We start from the raw sequence: 8,314 nt of genomic DNA, 5'->3' as shown, positions 1-8,314 counted from the left end.
AAAGAACTGCCTGAATACCTTCATTTTGCAAGAAGGATCAGGCAACAAGAAAATGTGTCTCAAATGCAAAGTACCTAAGATTTTCCAGGTAGCTAATACAGAATAATAACACAAATTCCTTCTTGCTAACTTAGTTTTTTATTGTGTGCCTTTAGTTGAGCACCAGAAATGAGCTTGATGCTGTCCACAATTCACTTACTATCACATTCCATGAGATTCTGAAGAGCTTAAGATACAATTAGTGTCATCTCTGCTTTCAATGGTAATTAAATTATGTATCTGTTGCTGTCCCATGCTTGATGGAAAAATCAGCTTGTTGGCAGAACCAGTGTTTTCACTCTACTTGGTTTAGGGCAAAACTGACTTCTTGTACAGCAGTCACATATTTCTTCTGTGTGGCTCAGATGTTCACATCTTCTCCACTTGGCAGATGATCTAACCAGCCCTTCCTTCCACTCATGGCAAAATCTTACTGCTTCTTCTCCATGTTATCTTCCTAATTTATTTCCTCCTTATTACTGCAATCAACAAGAATTTTTTATCTGGCCTCTAGATCATTTCTCTTTTTCTTTCTCTCTCTCTCTCTGTCATTCCCAAGCATTATAATATTGATTGTCTTTTTTTTTCTTGCCTGTGTCCTCTAATTTCCTCCAAGGCAATTGTTAATTACTTATATGAATGCTTTGCTTCTTGTATTTCAACTTTCATTTCTCTCTTATCTCTTTAAAGTTCCCCATACTAGAATCATGCCTATTTTCATGCCATGAAAATCATGCCTTGTCTTCTATTATATCACTCATTCTTAAGTGATCTCATTTGGTTTAAAATAACCTTCTCATTTCTTTTCTTAAATCTTTTCTTCATTAAGCTCTGTTTAGCAAAGTATAGAAAAAGGAGCCCACTTCTTCATTTGTATCTATAATATGCTTGCCGGGTATCCTCTATAGTATTAGCTGAGGAGTTTAGGCCAAATATTGTAAGAATTTTTAACTTGCTAGTCCCAACTGTGTAAAAAATCAGATTTATTGGACGAGTTATGTTGGAAATTTTTGGTTTTCAGTTTATAGGTAAACTGCATAGAACTTTCCTTTTCCCCATTTTCCATTTTTCCTCTACTCAGTGATATCTGGATAAGTCATCACTCTAACCATTGTCCATCACCACCCAGAGTCGGTGCTATTATTGCCTCTGTGACCTCAAGTCCCAGGCCTGGTGCTTTTCCCAAACCTTTGGAAAATACCCCTGGAAAATCCCTAATTCCACTATACTCACAGAGTCAGAAACTGCAGAGAAAAGGGACAGAGGTGAAAGAAGGGGAAAAAATGAAACAAATGGAAGAATAATGATATGAAGAAGAGTAGAGGAAGAAGTGGAAAGAAGGAAAAATGAAAATGCAATAGGGATAGAGAGGAAAGCTCTGGGTGGGGAAAATCTAAAGGAAAAAAAAATTGCTGAGATTGCATTTACTGCCTTCCAGTACTGATTTTTCTTTGCTAAACCACATGGTCATATATGGGCTAATGGAAGAATAATGATATGAAGAAGAGTAGAGGAAGAAGTGGAAAGAAGGAAAAATGAAAATGCAATAGGGATAGAGAGGAAAGCTCTGGGTGGGGAAAATCTAAAGGAACACAAAAATTGCTGAGATTGCATTTACTGCCTTCCAGTACTGCTTTTTCTTTGCTAAACCACATGGTCATATATGGGTTAGCTGGCTTGCCTGTTACTGTCTGCAAAGATGTATCATGTCTTTGTACCCGTGGCACAAAAGACTTCATTCTTTTTCTAAGAAACATTTGATTATATGACAGTCTAATTTATATGTGATGAATAGGTCTTAAAATTTAGATAGGAGATTGCTGACAAACACAGTAGAATTTAGACATGGAGTAACAAATGACTGGAAATCAACCAACCAATTATTATGAATGGAGAAACACATCTCATTTTCTGTGAAAAAACACCTAGACCAGAGGAACTCCATTGATGAATGACATGGCAAAGGATTAATGGCTGCTATTACTGAGAAAATGCCGGTTCTCTTTTCAGGAGTTGTATGAGTGTGGAGTGTGGGAGAAGTTAGGTACAACCCAGTTGGGGATGAATGGAAAGATCTGGGGATAATAAGATTCTTACTAATGAATCGTATGTTTCAATTGTTCCTACAGGCTAACATTTCCCTTGAGGTGACTGTGATCTCTGACAGAGTTTTGTTTTGTTTTGTTTTGTTATGTTTTTCGGTACGCAGGCCTCTCACTGTTGTGGCCTCTCCCGTTGCGGAGCACAGGCTCCGGACGCGCAGGCTCAGCTGCCATGGCTCACGGGCCCAGCCGCTCCGCGGCATGCGGGATCCTCCCAGACTGGGGCACGAGCCCGTGTCCCCTGCATCGGCAGGCAGACTCTCAACCACTGCGCCACCAGGGAAGCCCTCTGACAGAGTATTTAATCAGGGATGGCAGTGATTATCTTGGCCATACTAATGAACTCTTTCTTCCTATAAGAGTCCCTAATGGCAAAGTATGGTCAGGAAACTTGCCTTTTGATATTAATGATAACAGCCACAACCATCTATATAGAGAATTACAGCTTCAAAATTATATCATCGGGACTTCTCTGGCAGTCCAGTGGTTAAGACTTCGCCTTCCAGTGCAGGGGGTGCAGGTTCGATCCCTGGTGGGGGAGCTAAGATTCCATATGCCTTGAGGCCAAAAAACCAAAACATAAAACAGAAGCAATATTGTAACAAATTCAATAAAGACTTTAAAAATTGTCCACATAAAAAAAAAGTATATCATCAAATAATATTTTATTGGCAGGCATGAAACTTTGTGGGTTTTCATTTAAAACTGTGAATTGAATAGAATAACTACTTTAAAACCCAATGTTTAAATTAGAATTTATCTCCTGATTTATGGGGCCATTCCTGGTTTTAAGAATCATTGTCATAATATTCATCATGATTATTTTTCTCATATTTCAAGAAATGTAAAGAAAGAATCGGCATTAAAATTATTTTCTTCTGATAAGAAAATGATTCAAAGTTGGAAATTGGAATATTGAAATGTATGTTTGCCACCTTGTCACTTTACTAACATTAGCATGAAAATTAATGTAATGAATCAGGGAACAGAAATTTTTATAGATATAAAATCCTTGACAAATATATTTTTATTTGAGTAACACATATATTTAGTCTTATATATATTTGTATATTATATATAGAGCATATGCTTATAAATATGTAAGAATATACTTGTAAGTATAGACTATAACTAGGGTCCTTTAGAAATGCCGATTACAGTGACGTTGTTTTCATAATTACTAATGGTTTGTAATATTACCAGCCATTTTAAGCAGCAGCTGTAATAATACTTCATAAATAAGAAGAGCTTTTGCTGCAAAGGTTGAGGACAGATTTTGCTTAGGATGTTGCCACCTTCAGGAAATTTTACCTTATGATAACCTGTATCTGTGATATTGGGGAACATATTCCTGTTTAAGGAGCGTTAAAAATTCTCTGTTTTCAAATTATGATTTTTCCTTTACCCGATAACCGAGTGTTGAATAGTACTGTTGCTATCAAAAAATTCTATTTTGGAAAGCATCTGAAATGGCCTGTGTTATTCCATTAAGAAAAAGGATACCATTTTTATGAATAAAGATATGATGTGAATTTTATATAGTTTAAAATATTATCCCTGACTTAGCAAAATACGTACATCAGTACAGAACAATTTATAAATAACTAAATAATATTCCTGCTTTAAAGGGATTAAATGATAAAACAATTTACTTGTAATTTCTTATGGCTTTAATCATGTAGCTATTAATATAGTTATGCTTCATTAATTCCATGAGATGTGCTGAAGAAAATCGTGCTGTTATTTAAAAAATCATCTTTCATTTGATATTGGATTGAAATATTACTAATTATTTTGAAATTTGTTCATGGTCACAGCTCACTGAAAATGTAAATTTACCTAAATCTAAGGATTTATAGGATTTTGCAATTGCCAATAAACTCCTCAAATTTCCTCAATTCTCACCATGTCCTGAAGACTAAAATCACTGATGAATAATAATTAAAAGGCATTTCTTTAAACATCTTTCTATGTATAGGGACACATATTTGTGTTTTTGTAGAAGTAACATTCTTTCAAAACACTCATGCCTATATAAGAGGTATTATCTTATTCTTTTTCAACAAAAATTTAATCACTGAAATTATACAGTAATTACAAAATTAACCATTTTTTCCACTCCACCTCTAAACCCCACTCTACCTCTACTTTTTAATTAAGTATCTTTCTGTACAATGATACCATGAATGATACCATGATCCCATGGTATCCTTGATACCATCTTTCCGATACCATCTTTCTGTACAATGATACAATGAATTATAGAAACATAGTATATACACACAGATACACACACATACACATACATTCATGCACACACACATATATATACATACACATATAAGTTTTATAAGTTTTATTTTTGTTTTAATTTTGCAAAAATGGGGTCATTTGGAATTGATTTTATCACTTAACAACATATCGGAGATACCCACTCAGATTATTAGGTATTGATAGGTTAATTCATTCATATTAACAACTGTACAATATTTCATACACATCGAAGAATCATTCTTTATTCAATAATTCCAACCTGTTTTTTAATTTTTAAATTATCATACAGTAAAATTGATATTGGGGGTGTACAGTTTTTGAATTTTAGATTTGTGTAAATCTAAAATTTACAGGTTATATCAGGTTATAGAACAATTTCATCACCTTCAAAAACTCTCATGCTATCCTTTTATAGTCACATGCTTCCTGCATCTGTAACTCTTTGAAACCACTGAACTGTTCTCAAACTGATAGCTTAGTTTTTTGGAAAATGTTATATACATAGAGCCATATAATATGTAGCTTTTGAGACTACAAAAGCTGAAGTGTGATGATTTCTTTCACTCAGCACAATGTCTTTGAGATTCATTCAAGCTATAGGGTTTATCAATAGTTTGTTCCTTTGATACGAATTTACCAAAGTTTATTTATCCATTAGAAATTGATGGAGTTTGGGGTTGATGGAATTTTTGATTATTATGAATAAAGATACTATAAACATTCAGGTATAGATCTTTCAGTGTGAAGATAATTTTTATTTCTCTCCAGTAAATTATTAATTTTGAAGAAATTGCCCAACTTTTCCAGAGTGGCTGTACCATTCTGTATTCCCAGGAGCAATGTATGAGTGTTCCAGTTGCTCCACATCCTCACCAGCACTTGATGTTGTCAGTACTTTTCATTTTAGTTGTTCTAATGGTTTTGTATTTTACCTTGGTTTGAATTTGCGTTTACCTAATGGCTAGTGATATTGGATATCTTTTCAAGTGCTTGTTTGCTATCTCTAGATCCTCTTTGGTGAAGTGTCTGTTCAAGTCTTTTGCACATCTTTATATAGGTTTTTATGTTTTCTTACTGTTGATTTTTGAGGGTTAGTCATACAGTCTTGTTACAGGTCATTTATTGCATATGTGATTTGCAAACATTTTCTCCAGTTTGTAGCTTGCCTTTTGATTTCTTAGCAGTGTCTTGAACAAAGCAAACATTTTTAATTTGGATGAAGTTCAGTTCATCATTTTTTTCTTGAATGGATTGTGTTTTTTTGTTTGTTTGTTTGTTTTAATTTATTTATTTTTGGCTGTGTTGGGTCTTCGTTGTGGTGCATGGGCTTCTCACTGAGGTGGCTTCTCCTGTTGCAGAGCACAGGCTCCAGGCACGCGGGCTCAGTAGTTGTGACTCACGGGCACCAGAGCGCAGGCTCAGCAGTTGTGACGCACGGGCTTAGCTGCTCCGCGGCATGTGGGATCTTCCCAGACCAGGGCTCGAACCCATGTCCCCTGCATTGGCAGGCGGATTCTTAACCACTGAGCCACCAGGGAAGCCCTGGATTGTGTTTTTTGTGTCACTTCTAGGAACACTTTACCTAACCCCAGGTCACAAAGATTTAAAAAATTTTTTTCTAAATGTTTTATGATTTAAATCTAAGTCTATGATCCTTTGCCAGTTAATTTTGGCATAATGTATAACATGTAGGTTGAAGTTCATTTTCTGACCTATAGCCATCCCATTGTTCCAGCACTATTTGTTGAAAAGACTAACCTTTTTTCCAATGAATGACTTTTGCACTGTTGTGGATCTAGTTTTAATTTGCATATTTAAGTATGTATGTACTCATATATTATTGCAAGGGAGGCTGTAATAAAAACCCTGGTACATATATCCAAAGGTTGTATTTGTGATGGATTGGTTCTAAAGTGAAATTTCCTAATCAAAATGTAAGAAACTTAAAAATTTACTAGATATTAATTAGATGACTTTCTAAAAAGTTGTAGCAATTCACATACTTCCCAGGAATGAGGGAGAATTCCATTACCTGCACATCCTTTTCATCATTAGAAGGTTTGAATTATTTATGTTTGTCAGTTTGATAGTTGAAAAGTTTATATTATATGTAGCTTAAATGTTAATCTCTCTGATTTTGATGAAGTTGAGGTTTAAAGTTTTATTGGCCATTTGCATTTTTCTTTGAACTCTGTTCATATCCTCAATTGAATGAGCTCTGTAACCATCCGGTTATAGTCAGCTGTTGTGATTTTGAGTGACAATCATTTCACCTCTGAGCCCAAGTGTGCTGCTTTGTAAAATTGTAGGAATATCTTTCCCATGCAGTTGCTGTGATATTTACATGAAAATCACATGTAGGGAATCACTATTTGCTCAACATGGAAAAACAAAACTATTTAATTAGACTATACCAGATTTTTATTCCAGTTATTATGATCTCCTTTATTAGAATTTAGTCTCTATATCACATTGCTCTTATGTGGGTTAAGTATTTATTTCATTTCAATTAAGACACTTAGGAAATTTACTTGTACATAACAAATTTACCTTCATTTACGAGATGTTCAAAATGGAAATGGAGAATATCGACTTACATAGAGGAAGACAGCAAAGGGGGTCAGGGCATGGAAGGAAGCTCTTGACTTGAATTTTGGTTTCTTTACTTAATTATTGTGAAACCTTGGGGAAGTTACCTAAATTCCCTAAACCTTGATTTCTTGTCTATAAAATGGGGAAACAATTACCTGCTTCCGTTTTGGTGAAGATTAAATGAGGTAAGGAATGTGAAGTCCTTAGCAGAGTGTCTAGCACTGGAAATTTCAAAATAAATATGTCTGTAGTCATCCTCTACATTGTATTCAGTTAGCTGTAGAAAAGCAAATTATCTGGTAGCCTTGTTTTGTACATAGTCTACGACTAACCTTTAAACTTGACTTAACTGGATTACATCTATTTAAGTATTGCACTTGTTTCATTTGACCAGTTATCCTTTGTGAGGGTTAATACCTTCTAAAGACAGAACGCGTGTGTATGTGCACACACACACCAAGTGTGCAGAGGTAGTTCAGTTTTTAAGACAATTTAAATGTTTTCATTTAATTCTTTACTCATAAGAGAATCTTCGGGTTTATAAACAAAGGAAAGAAGCACAAGGTCCCATTTCCAGTTGATCTTTCTCTGTCAAATACTTTGCAACTTGATTTTTAAAAATTGTATTCACAGAGAAATAAGGATACGTATATATAAGTGGAAGGTTCCTCAAGAAGGACAAACGAATGGATACAAGAGTTAAATGCTTTCTTCTATGCATTGCCTGGCACTTTCTTTTTTAAAATCTTGATTGCTTACTAGGTTTTAGGGATAGTTTAGGTCTTTTTTCACCTTGTTAATCATGTTTATTTTGGAGTTATGTTTGTGTGTGTCCCTGGATGTCTATTTGTTAAAGAATACTTCTATTCCAGCAAATAATTTCTTAATCAACCATAAAGATATTCAGAAGGCGTAGTGAGATACAGTGATTTTTATATGGTGACTTTGTAGCTCTTGACTAACTTTCTTAGTATTTATAGGCTTTTTTTCCTGATGCCTTAAGATTTTTACCCACATAATTATGCCATCTGTGAAGAAAAGCCAGTTTTACTTCTCTTTTTTCAAACTTCAGGCCTTGTATTTAACTCAAAAAGTATTGACCAGGCTTCCCTGGTGGCGCAGTGGTTGAGAGTCCGCCTGCCGATGCAGGGGACACGGGTTCGTGCCCCGGTCCAGGAAGATCCCACATGCCGCGGAGCGGCTGGGCCCGTGAGCCATGGCCGCTGAGGCTGCGCGTCCGGAGCCTGTGCTCCACAACGGGAGAGGCCACAACAGGGAGAGGCCCACGTAAAAAAAAAAAAAAAAAA

This window comes from Neophocaena asiaeorientalis, unplaced genomic scaffold (genome assembly GCF_003031525.2).
Source record: "Neophocaena asiaeorientalis asiaeorientalis breed wild unplaced genomic scaffold, Neophocaena_asiaeorientalis_V1.1 scaffold126, whole genome shotgun sequence".
In the NCBI taxonomy this organism is placed as follows: Eukaryota; Metazoa; Chordata; class Mammalia; order Artiodactyla; family Phocoenidae; genus Neophocaena; species Neophocaena asiaeorientalis.
Note: the sequence above shows the minus strand (reverse complement) of the source record.